The sequence below is a fragment of the Peromyscus californicus genome, unplaced genomic scaffold (genome assembly GCF_007827085.1).
Source record: "Peromyscus californicus insignis strain IS unplaced genomic scaffold, ASM782708v3 Scaffold_1__1_contigs__length_55948999, whole genome shotgun sequence".
Classification (NCBI taxonomy): Eukaryota; Metazoa; Chordata; class Mammalia; order Rodentia; family Cricetidae; genus Peromyscus; species Peromyscus californicus.
In genome coordinates, this window is record NW_026294492.1 from 42547367 (window position 1) to 42564840 (window position 17474).

Consider the following 17474-nt stretch of genomic DNA (forward strand, 5'->3'; position numbering starts at 1 on the left):
TTAATCTTTCTCCTAAAGCATTCAGGACTCAAACACAGAGTCACACCTGTACATATACACCGGCTTTCTTTTCACACAACTCTCATCAGGTAAATCAAGAGTGACATCCCATGTGTGGATTAAGAGGCTATCCTTGGCTCCTACATTGGCACTATATTGGAACCACTCTTATGTCTCCCTCACTGGTACGATCCAATGTCAGTCTGTCAACAGGGGAGCTAAAACTGAGTGGTTGACAGGATGGGAAGTGTTGGAGATGAGAAATATGTTATGTTTTATTTGTTTCTTGTTTTATCAGCACCTTATCACAGCACAGACACTGGTCTCTGTACACACATGCACACACACAGCATCTCGGCTCTCTCTCTCACACACACACACCCCACACAGGCTCACACATACATTCACCACACAAGCATACACACACAACCCCCATGAGATCATACACATGCAGAGAAAGAGAGAAGGGAGATATTTTCCTGGTATACAGCCCATATGAATTCATCTCTTAAATTCCTAAACCATACATTTCCTTTCCTACAGAAATTTATTAAAGACTATAGTATGACTTTACCTTTTCCTTATATGGACCATATGCCATTTTGAATTAGAACTGCATGATGGTAGAGATAATGCCAAACAGTTCTTTGCAGTCTAGCAGTTATCGTAGTGACTTGAACATAAGAATTGTCAAAAATCCTTCCTATGGAACGCAGAAGATCTTCACAAATATCTCTGCAGTTTAGACACTTCTGGAATAGAAGTTTAAGTTTAGGGGAAGAACACAAAGATATGATGAAAAAGAAGAAAGAATCTGCTTCACACATCTATGAATATTATAAAATATATTAATCTTTAGTGGAGGGAAAATAATACAGTGTAGTACTTTTTAAAATGTAAAATTCCAGAAGATTGCAGTACTTGTATTCCCACAAGAGCATGAATGAGTGATTTCATCAAGAACTTCCAACTACCAATACATGAGACCTTAATCCAAGAAATTTTATGTAGCCCAAGGCAACTCATTGTGATTTTGAAGATGACAGATCTTATATTCAAACAGGCTTGAGTCATCATCTTAGCTCAGACATAGGCCAATTGTGCAATAGTGAGCAATTGAATCTCATTTGAATGTATTAGAAAGATAAAAATATAACAATTGTTTTGTCTGCTCTATAACATTGTTTGGGAGGTTGTGTGGATGAGTTGTGAAAGTGTTTAGGATAGTGACAGTTCCTAGAGAGCACTCAATGGCAGTTCATTATTTGTTCTCCAGACACAGGGGCTGGGCTGCATCTTTGTGTGGTAAGGACATGAAGCAGAGTCTAGGTGTTGAGCCACAGAGTCAGACTGTAGCATTTGCTAAACATGCAACTGATGCACACCTATTACAACCCAAAGGAGAGATTCTACTTGCTATCTTTGGATGGGAAAATAGTAAAAATGATAGATGTGAAACTCGTACTCAAAAGAGAACTTCATGATACTACTAGTTGACTTAGCTATTCCAGATCCTTTCATCTCTTGCAAGAAGAAATAATAAATTCTCTTTATTAGTTTATTTTAGACAGGCTCTCAGTATATATTTCTAGAGAGCTTTGAAATTTCTGTATAATTCAGGCTGGTTTTAAACTTGTGGAGACCTTCCTGAGGGCTGAATGCTAAGATTACAAGCATGTGTTGTCAGGTCTCTGCCTTTTGTTTCATTTAGAAAAGAACTAAGCAGTGGTGTAACTCAGTTATGAAGTACATGCTTAACATATTGAAGGCTCGAGGTTCAGTTTCCAGCTGCAAAAAACTGAAAGAGAAAACAAATAGAAAAGAATTCTACTATTATTACAGAAGACACTAGTTTTTGAGAAAATGTGTCCTGTCTTCTTGTACCAGATCCCGTGTCTTTATTGATGTGGTATCATTAGGAGAAAATGTGAATGAGAGGGCATTGCGTACAGAGACCAGAGAAATCAAAGACCATAGTCTCCTTTCTTTACACCTCAAGGTAAATATGAGAAGAATGTTCCATAGCTTCAGTGTTTCATAGCTAAAAATAACACATTTAAGATCACTCCTAATGATTAGAAGGCTATAGTATATTCTGTTGTCATAGAATTGGAAAGGAAGCAACAGAATGACAGTTTTGTGGGAATAAGGTAGAATTAAGAAAAGAAAACTGCTTTCTAAACTTTGCTTTATAATTTTAATGAAGCCTATAAACTCACAGTATTATGCAACATAAAATGTTACATGTAGAAGAAAAGACATACTTTCAGATGTATCTTGATTATCTGCAAAGTTTGTATCTACACAACTGCTATTTATTGTTACTGAATGAAATGATTACACAGGTACAAGAAAACAAACTACTAGTTTTAAAAAATGTATAAACCCGAGGATAACTGTTGTAGCCCCCTTCAATAATTATTGTTTAGAAAGAAGGAAGCTCTTTTGTCTCTGTTAAGTTCAGGGACCCTAAAGTGATCTCCTATTAAAGAAGAAACATACCTTCTACATTCAGGCTGCATTTGATGACCCACAGAAAATATCAGGCTTATCTACTAAGTACTCTGTCATATGGGTAAACATCTAACTACAAATTGCAATGATTATTTCTAAGAATTAGTAATATTATTCAAAAAGTTTGTCTCACCCTTATTCCATCAAAAATAATCATTAAAGCTGTGTAGCTTGTCATAAAGCATATCTAAGTTTGGACATTGTAGTAAGTCAGGAAAGATTTATTTAAGTGTTTTGTATTTCCACTGAGTCTTTCAAAGGGAATAATTCAGATGGAAACAACAAAAATAGTAAAACAAAGCAAAACATATTTTTGGTATTTAACAGAAGCAAATGTAGACATAATCTAGGCATATGTATGTATATATATATATATAATTTTGTTTATTATATATAATACATATGTATAATGAGCCATCCATATTTCTCAATAAGAACTCTAAGTCAAGGATGATAATTAAATGCCTCAAGAAAAACACATTATTTTAATCCTGTGTCTATTCACAATATCAGTATTGCAATGTATCTACAGAAACACACACATATGCACACACACTCACACATACACATTTTTTGCAGGTTAACTAAGTTTTGTTTTGTTACAAATTAACTAAATGTCTTATTTTGAAAATAACAGAGATAGTATTGAAATTAAAAAGAAAGACCTCTGCATCTATTAAAGTATCACTATCTTATATAATACGTTAAGGTGATAAGCTACATTAAGTTTGCGCTACATTCATTGGATACAGCCAATTTATTCCAGATATACTGTAGCAGAAAATAAGATATTTCTTAGAATATAGACTAAAAATGAAATATTGAGCACAAATCATGCAATGATTGTAGTGATTTTATTTCTAGATATTAAATTTAGCTATTTTTTAACAAAAAAATTGTTTAAAATGACTAAAAATTATCAAAAATGTTCATTGCCTATGAGACCAGCACATCAAAACCTTCAGGAAACAAATTAAAAATATATGAAGTCTTTTAATACTCATGTTGGAAGGATATAGCTGAAGTTTTCCTGTGTCCCCTTCTTTTGTAGCCAGAAGTTTTCCTGTGTCCTACCCGGTCTGCAGCTGATCAGACCCAAGTAAACACACAGAGGCTTATATTAATTAAAACTGCTTGGCCATTATCTCAGGCTAACTACTAACTAGCTCTTACACTTAAACTCAGCCCATTCCTATTCATCTATGTCACCACATTTTTCATGGCTTTACCTGTGTGCCATTACATGCTGCTCCCTAGACAGCAGGCTGGTGTCCCCTGACTCAGCTTTCCTTTCCCCAGAATTCTCCTTGTCTGCTTATCCTGACTATACTTCCTGTCTGGCTACTGGCCAATCAGCATTTTATTTGTCAACCAAACAGAGCAACATATTTTCACAGCATTCAGAAAGACATTCTCTCATCCAAAGGAAACAAGCAGTACAAAACAAATAATGTGTCAAAAATATTGTCACCTGATAGTAAAATAGAAATACCAAAGATTTTTAGATACAATGAAACAAAATTTGTTACCTGACACTAATATTCATTTTTAAAATAACACCATATGATTGAATGATTTATTTTCAATAAACCATGTAATCACTTTTTGTTGGTCTGTTTGCTTGTTTTTTGTTTTTTTGAAGATATGGTTTCTCTGGTAGCCCTGATTTCCTGGGATTCACTTTGTACACCAGACTGGCCTAGTACTCAGAGATCTGTTTGCTTCTGGCTCCTGAGTGCTGGGATTAAAGGTATGAAATACATTGATCCCTTGCCCTAAGCCAGTTTGTCTTCCTTTCTTCCCTCCCTCTTCCATTTTCATCTATCACTATCTCATGTTTATCTTCATCTCTTTCTTCCTTACCTTCCAGGACATCCATTATAGATAAAGGGGATACCCAGGTTCTGAAATGCTGTCAAGCAGGAGAGTAAATCATCCCTCTTTGCACATAGAATTGCCTCATGTGGCTTACTCACTGGCTGCCTAGAGCTGGTTTCCACAACTGAAAATGCATGTGAAATCAGGTTCTAAGGAGCAGACGTTATGTCTGAAATATGAGTGAGAGGGAGACATAGTAACAAATTCTGATATATTCCCTGTTCATTCTGGACTCCATAAGGTTTTTAAAAATGCCTTGTAAATCTGAAGATTATTTAGTTCTCTATCCTTGTTAACTTTAATTGTCTACTAGACACAGCCTGGACTCAAGTTAGAGGGAATCTGACTTAGAGATTGCCCAGATGAGATTGACCTGTGGGCATGTTTTAGGAGATTGTCTTGATTGTTAAGTCATGCAGGAAAACCCAGCTCCCATTAGGGATAGTACCATTGCCTGGTCCAGTAATCTTGGGTTAAAGATTACTAACTAAGTTATAAGAAAGCTAGCTAAGCATGATCCTGCACGGAGGCCAAGAAGCAGCATTCCATTTCCATGTTTTCTGCTTCAAGGTTTTGCTAGGATTGCTTCCCTGACTCCCCTTCATGACGGACTGTAACCTTTATGAACCCTACCTTCCGGCACATTGCTTCTGTCAAGAGTGTTAACACCTTGGTTGCAATTAAACTGCAGGCACTCAGGAATGTAAGTTGGTTTTGCTCCTTCACTTCATCACTTAAGGCTTTCCTTGAGTACTACTATTAAGATCAATCCACATGAATCTATTTAGTGGGTAATAGGGATTTATTCAGATATAAATTAAGGAAATACACTCACAAATACAGAATTTAGTAAATAGCTGAAGTCATCCCTTGCTCTGTCCAGGAGTGAAGGCAACTGGCTGTCTGATCACACCAAGAAGAAGAAAAATGTGACCCCTCTCGCTTTCCTTTTAAGAGGTCAGGTAGGAAGGCAAGAAGCACTGCCTCTTTTGAGTTACATAGCTCAAGTCATGGGCAGAGCAAATACCACTACATACTACCATACTAAGATTATGTCACCCAAGAGGATATTACTAGTTGTGCTTTTGTTTTTGGATTTACAATGTTTTACAAAGACTATGACAAAAAAATTTTTCAGGCATGATAGCATATTAGGAAATGTATCATCAATGTCTGTTATATTTGTAAATCATGGTGAATGGATATTTTTTACATAAAATAAGCTCAACGGATGCCAAACCCAAACACAAAAGAACCTATAATACATGTAAATGAGTTATAGAAATATTTTTTTTCAAGTTAGAGTTTTATTTTCATAAATGGAAAGAAAAATAATTTCTTCCTGCTTCCAAATCAACTACTAATAAAATTTCAAAACAGAGATACAGGGACTCATTCTCGTTAAATTAGAACCAACATTGGAATGCCCGCCATGTAGAGTTGTATGTTATGTTTGTAATCACTAAAGAGCTAAGGGGAATTCAATTGAGCTACACTGGAAAGTTCATATAATTCTCCACTTAAAGTTGTGACCAAAAAATAAATACATTTCTTTGTTTGACAGTTATGTTAAACTCTATACTTAGGAGTAGGTCCATTGGAAATAAATGGATTCGTTGCTAAAAATGTGTGGGTCAGTTGATTTTCCATTGATCAAAGAGATCACAAGTATTTTGTTTGCTACTACACCTTCAACACTCTAGGCTCTCTGCAATGGTTGTCACTGATTCCCTGCACTATAGTGAAATGAATGGTAAGTGGTGCTGGTGGTAGCGCTGGTTACCAGCAGAAAGGTCACGGTCACAATAGAACCTGGTTGCTTAGTAGTGGAGAGCTTTATTAGGAGGAAGAGGAGGAAGGATAAAAGGACCAGGCCTGGGGAGGAAAGAGAGAGAAAGAGAGTGGGGTCGGGGGGGGGGGGGGGGGAGAGGGAGCAGAGCAGAGCAGAGAGAGAAGGTGGGGTCTGCATCTGGCTTTTAAGAGCTTCCAGTAGGGAGCTACACCATGCATGTGCTGATTGTGTGACCTTGATGCCATGCGCATTTAGTCACCAAAACACACTGATGACGTAAGATGCAAGACCTTTTGCTTTTGCTTAACTCATGGACTGCGCATATGCAGCCACACAGCTGGAGTAAGGAGAGAATTCTAACATACAGGACAGACAGCCACCCATGCACTCTAAAGCATCTTTAGATTCAATTTTCACAACAATCATAATGATAGGTGACAACATGGCGTACCTAGGAGCATACAGTAAATGATGAGCTAGAGACACTGCCACCATAGACTGAGGCATTTTCTATTCCTTCTCATCTTTGAATAGGCAATCTGAAACCAAGGGCCAACATTCTCCTTTCTCTGAGTTGTTTTTGCTAGGTACTTTGTCAGTGTAATACAACATAAACTAATATAAAACTAATAAAATTAAAAGAATCCATGTAAATGAAAGAGCTAGGCTGGAGAGTCAGTGCAGGAGTCTGAGAAAGTTGATAGCTTTGCTGACTTTGGGAAGAGAGGGAACTATCAGTCAGAGAATATGGACAGCCTCAACAAGCTAGAAAAAAAAGCCAGAAGACATCTCTTGAACTTTCAGAAAAATTTAGTCTTGTCAATACCTTATAAAATAGCATGAATTCGTTACCTCACTGTTTATGCAGAGGTTTGGGCCTCACTAGTTTCACAGGGTAATATCTGTAGAACAGTGGAAACTGTGATGTGTTCCGAGGGAAGTGTATGTACATCATCCCCGGCTCATTGGCTGTCAGAATTCAATTCCTAAGCAAATGAAGTGTGAGTAGCCTTTACTTGCTGACTCACTCACAGCAGTGCCGTACGGGTCAGTTTCAGGCCTTTTCACTGTAGCCCGCAGAACAGGCTGCTCAGCTTCTGTGTGCTTGTTTCTTTAAGAACAGCAGGAGAAAAATCTCTGCCTCTAAGAATCTGACTTCTTCTAAGGGCTGAACTGACTGGTTCAGGTATACCCAAGACAATCTTCCTTCAAATTAACTCAGAGTCAACTAATTAGAAACATTAATTACATCATCAAAATCCTTTTACAGAAACACCTGATTAGTGTTTGATGAAATAACAAGATGAATGTGTGTACACCAGGGCCCAAGAATCTCAGAATTGTACCGACTATAGACTTCCTTTACCAAATGCCTCATTATGTATGTAACAGGTTCTGGGCTTTTGGACTCTGGGCACTTTGCACACACAATCCTCCCAACTGAAATAGTTTGACCTTGCTGTAATCAAGTTATTAGAAATGCTACTATTAATAGTTGTAGTAAAATTCTCATATCATATAATTATCAAATTTTGTATTTACAGTTCAATTGTTTTATTATACTCGAAGAGCTGTTCAACTATGACAATCACTTTAAGCTAATTTTCTTTGTTTTAACTAAAATATTTTTCATATCATCTTTGACCAGACTATTCCCCTAAAAATATTTTCATCAATTCTAAAGTAGAATTCACAAGTGCATAAATAGCATACTTTTCCTTATCATTTCTATCACTTCGAAAGCCGTAAGCAACCTGTAATCATTTTTTTATTCTCTAGATCTGACTGTTCTAGCTATTTAATGTAACTGATATTGTGTAGTATACTACCTTTTATCATTTTTTTCTTTTAACATGACTTTCTGGATCACTCACTATTTATATGTATTAGAGCTACAACAATTCTTGATGAATATTTCATTTTGTAAATAGATGTAAGGTATTTGCCCATTCTCAAGTTTAAAGATTTGGGGATTTGTTTGGTTTTGCATATTATGGACTTGTAGCAAGAATATATATTAATGCTATCCTAGGTGATTCTAGAACACTTCAAGTTGGCAATCAATATTAACAATCAGGGGTCACTTTTTTTGTTGGATTTTAGTGTAACATTAACGTTAAAAGATCTTATTAATAAAAACAAACCCAGAGCCAGGTATTGGGGTGAATGCTGAATGAACATAGAAATGGAATAAGCCACAGCTACCTCACTTTGCCAATTCCTCAGCTGATCCTGTTTCCTCAGACTGGATGCCTCTCAGCTGAACTGTGCTGCTCAAAAACCTAAAAGCTTAACCAACCCTAGTTCCTGGTTTTCATGCCTTACACACCTTTCTGCTTTCTGCCATCACTTCCTAGGATTAAAGGCATGAGTTACCATGCCTGGCTGTTTCCAGTGTAGTTTTGAACTCACAGAGATCCGAATGGCTCTCTGCCTCCCAAGTGATAGGATTAAAGGCGTGGGCTACCACTGCCTAACCTCTATGTTTAATATTGTGGCTGTTCTGTTCTCTGACCCCAGATAAGTTTATTAGGGTGCACAATATTTTGGGGAACACAATATCACCACATTTTAGAAGTTAGAAAGAAGAAGTTAGAAAGAAGAAAATAGCTGTTCTAAATAAAATTTAATATATTTATTTATTTATAATTAAAATAATGCTGTCAACAGTGCTACCATGGTAGTACTGGGAGAAGAAGTAGAAAATTCCACAAAATAAAACAACATAGCATTGCTCCAGACTACATACATAGTTAATAATCAAAGCGTTCCCCACTAGAAACTTGCTCAGTTTCTACAACTCATTAGAGACATTATATTGCAAATTAATTTTACATTATGCAGAAATAAAAAACCCAAGCAAGCAAAACAAAATGTCTGAATTTAATATAAACATAAAATATAAAGCACTATCTAAGACAACTTTATCATCCCCTTTCCTTAACTACATCTATAATTAACTAAAATACAAAAATGGAGAACATACCTGTGAGGGATTCTTTGCTTAATTTGAAGTAGGTAGATCCACTGCTAGATCCTAATCTAGACCTTTGAGGTTAGAAGACAAAGTCCTTTAATCTAGATCTTGAGGTGGGAAGACACACCTTTAATCTGGGCCACAACTTTTGCTGGAAGCCTTATATAGGATATGGAAGAAGGAAGCTTTTCCTCTTTGCCTGCCTGCCCATGCCTTGCTAGTAAGTCAATTCCTTCACTGTCATTAGAACCTACTTCAAAATTCCAGAGTATACTGAAGACCAGCTGCGACATCCAATCTCATGGACTGAGCTACAACTGGAGGACTTTCTATTCGTAGTCTGTCATTGGTGGATTAGCAACCTGTAAGTCATTCTAATAAATTCCATATACCTATCTATCTCTCTATATATACATATTCTATAATTTCTGTTACTCTAGAGTACCTGACCGATACATATACTTTAAGTAAAAATCAAACAGAAACTAGAGAAATAGACCAGTGGCTAAGAGCACTGGCTACTATTGCAGAGGACCTGGGATCAGGTCTCAGCACCCTCTTGATGACTGAAACTCCAATTCCAGGAGAACTGATGACCTCATCTGACCTCTGCAAGCTCCTATAAACATGTGGTGCTGTGTTTTCCCTCTATTGTTATGATAAAGACCATGGCCAAAAGTTATTTTGGGAGGAAAGTGTTTATTTGGCTTACATGAACCATGTCACAGTGCATCACCTAGGAAAGTTATGGCAAGAACTCGAGGAGGGAAGAAGGAAACTGAAATTGAAACTGAGGCAATGGAGCAGCTGTGCTTCCTGGCTTGCTCAGTTTGCTTTCTTGTAGAAACCAGGACCATTTTTTCAATGCATTGCACATAGGCTGGGCTCACCCACAACAGTCATTAACCAAGAAAATACCTTATAGTCTTACCTATAGACCACTCTGATAGAGGCATTTTCTCAGTTTAGGTTCCTTCTTTCCAGATAACTCTTCCTTGTGTTAAGTAGAGAACTAACACACATATGTACAAAATAAATCATAAATTAGTAAGTGCATCAAAATACTGCAAGAGAAAAAAGTGCAACAAAAACTGTTGTGGGATGTTCTGTATGTTAAATGTGTTGCTCTGATTGGTTAATAAATAAAACACTAATTGGCCAGTAGCCAGGCAGGAAGTATAGGCAGGACAAGCAGAGAAGAGATTTCTGGGAAGTGGAAGGCTCAGGCAGAGAGATGCTGCCAGGCGCTGTGATGAGAAGCAACATGTTAAGATACTGGTAAGCCACGAGCCACGTGGCAACTTATAGATTAATAGAAATGGGTTAATTTAAGATATTAGAACAGCTAGCTAGAAGCCTGCCATGGAAATACAGTTTATAAATAATATGAGTCTCTGTGTGTTTACTTGGTTGGGTCCGAGTGGCTGTGGGACTGGCGGGTGAGAGAGATTTGTCCTGACTGTGGGCCAGGCAGGACCAGAAAACTCCAGCTACAAAAAACAAAAACTAAAAGCTATGATTTCCCACCCATTTTGAGATTCCTGGATAAAGCTCCTACAAAAAGAAGGCAGGTTAAAAAGAGAAAGCATTTAAAATTATTTAATAAAGTTTTACATTATATAGCTGCCTTCATAAAAGATGATCCAGAAAATCAATGAAAATTCTGTTTCATGGATATTCATGTAGAAATATAATTAGAGAGCAAAAGGACATAATGTCCTAGGGTACTCCTAACAAGGCCTATTTAGATATTTTTTTGGGTGGGGGGGGCAGTGTCTGAAGAACATTCATTTTCTACTGGTGAGAGATGAACACTTATGAAATGAGTGTTTTGTGAAGAAATTTAGATGGCAGCAGAGAATTTTTGTAGAGTTTGCTACCTTTGAGAAAGTGTGTGTGTGTGTGTGTGTGTGTGTGTGTGTGTGTGTGTGTGTGTGTTGAGAGTCATGTGTGGGTCATGCTTCTGCTTTTTCCATAAGTGTCATGATGTATCTCCTGGTCTCCATCACACCGAATACTGCATAATCTTATTTTACATTCCTCCCTATCATAATATCAACAGCATTCTTCTGACCTGCACTTAAATGAAAATGCATATGTACATAATTAAAATATTTTAACAAAATGAGGTATCAGAATTTTGGCAGGCCTTTGAAAAAGTGTTACATTCCATTGACTCTCTTTACCCATAGCTTGGCAGAAACAGCATTTCTTTCTTAACCAATACTTTAAAAAATTATGAGACATAGCAGTGATTGCATTCCACCATCCTGTGTTAGTCAAGTCTGCTAATTGCTTTAGTTTGAATCCCTGTGGTTTGGTTAATTGAGGTGATCAAAGTTATTTGAAAGCCTTCTCACGCTTGTCAAATTTGGCTTTGGATGAGTCTCTTTGAAGTCATTTTGATGTCACTGTGAAATAGTAAATAGAGCTGGCCCATTAGGTGTCTTTGCTTTTGAAAGCTTGGGAACATCCGGGTCCAGTGGCTAAATCCTGTACATATTTTTTCCTCAAAACTCCTGAAACCAGAGTATGATAATGCAGTTTAATATTATACAAGATTAAATCTCCAAAATCCTTCCTCATGCATTCTAACTCTCACTGGGCAATAGTGATAGCCAAATCTATTCCAAAATACATAGGAATTCTAGCCAAAACTGAACAGAAGAGGATAGAACTCAAGAAAAGATGATTGAAAAAGATAATGCTTGGGCTAGACATGGGGATTAGTGGGAAAGAGCACAGGCTGCTCTTCCAGAGGAGCCAGATTCAATTCTAAGAACCTATATGACAGCTCACAATCATCTGTAACTCTAGTTTCAGGGGATCCAGTGCCCCCTTGGGCCTCTGTGGACACTAGGTACACATGAGGCACAGCCACACAGGAAGCAAAACACACATATGTACAGCTAAAATAATTTTTTTTTAAAAAATTAAGTTTTTTTTTTTTTTTTTTAAAGAAAAGCAATTCAGACAGCGGCAGCACTTGAAAAGTAGATGAGTTGGTAATAAGGAAATTCGATATCTTTTATTATGATTCAGCCCAGAAACTGTTCTATCATTACATTTCTGCCTCAAAACTACAGGATAAATTCCAACATTAAATTCTGACTTGCTAAAAATAATTAATTCATATAATAAGGTATTATTCTTTAATTAATTTCATTTTTTAAATAATTAAATATGTGCACATCCTTAAATATTGAGAAGCATCTATATGGTCTTAGCTTGATAAACGTTTTGACTCTTTATGAACTTTAAAGATATGAAAAGAAAAATTGCAATTTAATCAACAACTATTGTAAAATGATATTGTTAATATTCTGATCTGCTCCTTGAAACCTCTTGGCACCACCCTGTGTCATGTTGTAAAAGCCTCATTCTGAGGAAAAACTCTTTCACTTCCTCTCTCTCTCTCTTCCACTTTTCCTCCCATGAGTTGCGCACCCTCAATCTCTCTCTCTCTTCTTCTCTCTCTTTCTCTCTGTTTCTTTCCTATCTTTCTCTTCATTTCTCTATTATAATAAACTCTCCATGTGGCTGTAACATCTGTGTTGTGAATTACTGGCCACCACTCCCTCACCCACATGATGTGCATCTGCCAGCCCACCACTGCATCTATTCAGCATGTTTCCCTGCATGCTCAGGATCCCCTTATTGGTCCTCCTCCACCCACACCCCCGCAGTACAATAATTCATAACAGATATACATTAGAATCTGTATACATGTGAAATATTCTGCTTATTAAGATATAAGGATTATTGTATTTATGGATTAATACATGTGAAATATTCTGTTTATTAAGATATAAGGATTATTGTATTTATGGATTAATACTCTACTTACAACAAATATGTTTATTATTTGACCTACTGTTTTGTAGCCAAGATTATGGAGGCAGCAGTTGGACTGATTTTCAGCCAAATTTTTTAAAATAACTATTTTTGGACTTTAAGGTATGTAAATTGATATCATGTAATATACTTTACTCTCTAGGCTTAATTTTTTCTTACCAAGTTAAGGAATGGAATTACAGGATTTTCATGATAATTTCTAGCATTTCATTTTGACATATTAATTGATTTTTATAAATTTTTAAAGTGTAATTTTTCTTCCTGGAATAGCACTGTTATGACATGCATATTGAAGAATTCAATATTAATCCATCTTCAGATGAATGCCTATCCAGAGGAAAAAATAGATTACTTTAATTGTTTATATACTTTATGTGAAAACCCTATTTGACCTAATAAATAAAGACTGCTTTCATATACCTCGTCAATGTTTTAATTGGGGTTCAGAAAACCAGTTTTTTTTTCAACTTTTTTTTTTCTAAAAATACTAAGATCCTGTGATGGTTTGAATAAGAAGTGCCCCCCATAGTTTTATGCACTTGAACACTTGAAACCCAGTGAGAGACACTTTTGAGGCGGTTACGGAGCATTTGGGAGTTGGAACCTTGCTGGAAGAATTCCACCCCCAGGTTGTGGGCTTCGGGGATTTACATCCTCGCTCTACTTCCTGTCTCATTCTTCCTCTCTCCAGTGTCTGGATGAAATACAGTCAGCGAGCTTCTTGCTCCTGCCACCAGCTGGCACACCATCCCGGCAGTGTTGACCCTAACCTGCTGATACCACAAACCAGAGTAAATTCTTCTTAACACTGCTTCTAGTCATGACATGTTATCACATCAGCAGACACTTACCAGTACAGAGTCCCAGTGCAAGGTCTTCCAAATCACTACCATATCCTTCATTGCTCGTTAATTGTGGTCACTAGGCAACAAATTTACTATACTGTTTAACTCATCTTCTATGCTTTTATACTTCAGAAATATCAGACATAGGATGGATTTGAATTCAGATGATCAGCAATTTTACTATCTGCATTGGTGGCTGGTGGACCACCTCTGATTTCCTAATGACAAAACATGGCTGTGGGATTCCTCATTGTAGTTCAGTAAGAATGTTTGAAATCGTCTTTAAAACACTGCTTCATCATCAATTATGTTAAGAAAGTCTTATTACATTTAATACTCAGGGCTGCTTTAGTGACAAAAAAGAAAATGAATACTTTAATGATGATGTTATCTTGTAGTATAGCAGACAAAAAAGGAAACTACTAGACTGAAAGTCGGGGCACTTACATTAAATTTATAGCTCTTGGATAAATTGACAAAAATATAGACAGTTATTTAAATTTTTAAGCTGTCTGATCCTTCCTATGTGACAAGAGGGGGTCTGCTAGGCCATATTAGCTATAGGTTCCATTCAGCAAGAGGAGGGAGGGCACATAAAAGATGAAGGGAAGTGAGTAGAATTAATGAAATCATTGCTGTGCATTAAAAATTAGGCATCTTCCAGATTCACTTGTTTCTTCCATTTCTTCTTCCAGGCCAGCAAGGCCAAATCAGCCCTATAGATTCACTTCCTCTGAACAAAGAACAGGGAGTGAGGATTCCATCAGTGTTTAGGAATGTACTGCCTGAGGTTCTTCTCCTTCCTCCTTGGCTCTCCTTCCGCTCCTTGGTTTGTTAGTTTGCTTCCATTCCATGGTCTCCATTTCCCTTTTCTGTCTCTTCCAACATAAATAGACAACAAGTGTTTTTAAGTTCTCTCATCTCCCTACTTGAAAGAGGGTGTGAAGGGGCAGGCTGCGTTTGGAGAATGAGGAGTGGTTCTGATCGTGTGTCTCTTTAGTGCTTTACACATTAAATACCATTCATCATATGAGTGTAGAATTAGCTCATGAAATCCAGTAAAATGGGTGTCATCCGTCCGCTGACTTTCAGCTCCCTCCTCTGATGCAAGGAGCCGCATTCAGCTGTGGCCCTTGAGAGAATCTGTTTTTATTGGCGAAAATTGCTCTTTTCTATAGAGCTTACAGATCTGCCTGTGGGGAAAACATGCTTTAATTATTTTTCTCTGTTACACGGTTTGTGGATATCCCAACATGGCTATTTTTTTTATGATTTCTTTGAAGGAAGCAAGTTTTTTAATATTACATATGCACAAATATTTGATAGTTGTCTGACTCTTCAAAAATAAAGGAAAGAAATGAACAGAAACAATAACAAAGATTCCATTGTGCATCCATTAGCAACAGAAGCTCCTATCCTTTCAGAATCTATATAATAAGGAGGCACCGTGCCAATCTTAACCACCCAGCAGAAGGAAAGAAGACAAGAGGGCCTTAGGGATCTGATTAAGTGCTGCAGGTGAGAAACCTGAGGAGTGCACTTTTGATTGGAGGGGGTTCTTTCCCTCTGAAAAGGTCAAGCCCTTCACAATACTTGACTGAAGTATTTGTTTGCAGCTTCTTCCCACAGAGTAAAAAGAAATGCTGACTCACTTCTAGATAATAATATTGAAATGTGCATTACTTACTTTCACATTGTATTAATTTGTATTTTGAAAAGAAATAGGATAAAACACAAGAATCTTTATTCATGGGAACCTGCAGGCCTGAAATAGAGCGACTGAGATGCCCATTGCATTGCCAGATGTGCCTGATATTTCCAGATTTCACATTCAAACTGCAAGTAAGAAAATAAGCTTTTGTTCTCCAGGGTGAATATGCAGATCATCTGAGCAATAACTTTATTGAAATCCTGCTTTCATAATTTTGTTACAGGGATTTGTTGACACATAAATGAAAACCTATTCAACAGAAACTGTTAACATTTTTATATCCAAAAAGTGCAAATAGAGGCATGCTACTCAATTCTAAAACAGTTCCTTTTCCTAATGCTACTTAAGTCCAAAGTAAATACCAAAGGATTGACACCAGAAATGTTGTGGCCTATACACCTTTGGCTTGTTTTCAGACTCAATTAAGATTAGTCTGTGTGTATTAATTCTTACTCACCAGTTGTGTCTTCCTTAGCCCCAATTTTTAGACAAGGACTGTTGGTGTAAAAAGGATGTTCTAGTGCTGAGTAAGCCACCTTCCTGTTCTCCATGGGTTTAGCTTCTAGTGGCTAAAACAGTAACAGTGAAGACACAAATAAGATATGTACAATAATTTGCAAGTGTTCAGTGATATACAGGAAAAACTGGATACATTAAATGGAAGAGATTTTAAATAAAGTTAAAGAAAGGCCATAGAAAATAGGACAAAGGTTGCAGATCTGAAAGTCAGAGTACTGCCTGTGGTGCTCTTACATCAAACTCTTTCCAGTTGTGCCTATTTGGGCTCTGGAAGCTGGTGTACACAATTGCCTCAGATGTTCACAATAGTACAGAGAATATACAGAAGCACAAAGTCCTGCCTCTGTGAAGACCTAATTGTTAGCAAAACCAGCAAGAAGTTAGCCTCTAATTCATTTCTCCTCTCAAAACAATCCTTAGAATTTAATGTTAATCTGGAATCCTACTAGGAAAGAGCAGAAACTGTGATTTCAGCTTATCAATGTTTATTATTTAAGAAGGCAGCCTCGAGTGTGGGCTGATGGAGCCTGAGTGGGCCAATCACTGAATCTATCACATTGTATATTGCATATGGAAATCAATGCTATAAAAAGGTAACAAAATGGTATCGTAAAAAAATTAAGTCATAAGTGATAGAAGCCTACTGCTTATTGGAATATGCCAGAAAGAGCTATCTCTGAGTGCGTGTGTGTGTGTGTGTGTGTGTGTGTGTGTGTGTGTGTGTGTGTGTGTGTGTGTATGTGATAGGATAACTTACTGGATTCATTTGTCATTTTTCACCATGTATATTCTGGGGAAAAAAACTGAGATCATCAAACTCAGTGGCATGAATCTTTACCTGCTGAGCCATCTCACTAGTCAGATCAGTGGTCTAAAGAACAATAATGTCATCCATTGGAGGAGTTTACGAAGAATTTTAATTGCCGTAATGGAAGTGACTTGATATAGCTAAGAAAGAAAGTTAAGATTTTCTCAAGAAAAATGAAGCGAGATGGTAAAGCATGAGCTTCTAAAAGGAAGAGAAGAAGGCAGGTAAAATGAAAACCACATTAGACTTTACAAGCCTTACTAAGAAGAAAAAGCAATTTAAGAAGAATAGCGATTAAAAGAATTTAAGAGGCCAGCAGGGAAGACTCCTACGGGCAGGCATTCCCACGAACATGTCCCACTGGACCATGCAATCTACAAGACCCACTCCCTACCCCAAACTCACTCATTCTCCTTTGACCTGAGCAGTTCCCTGAGACACAGAATCTACCAACTCTGTCTAGACCAAGAGGTAAGTGTCTCTTTTCCCAGCCTGAGAGTCCAGTCTCTAGGATATAGCACCTCCCTCCAGGAACAACTCGTGCCCCCGTACCCCCACACCTCCCTGACTTAGAT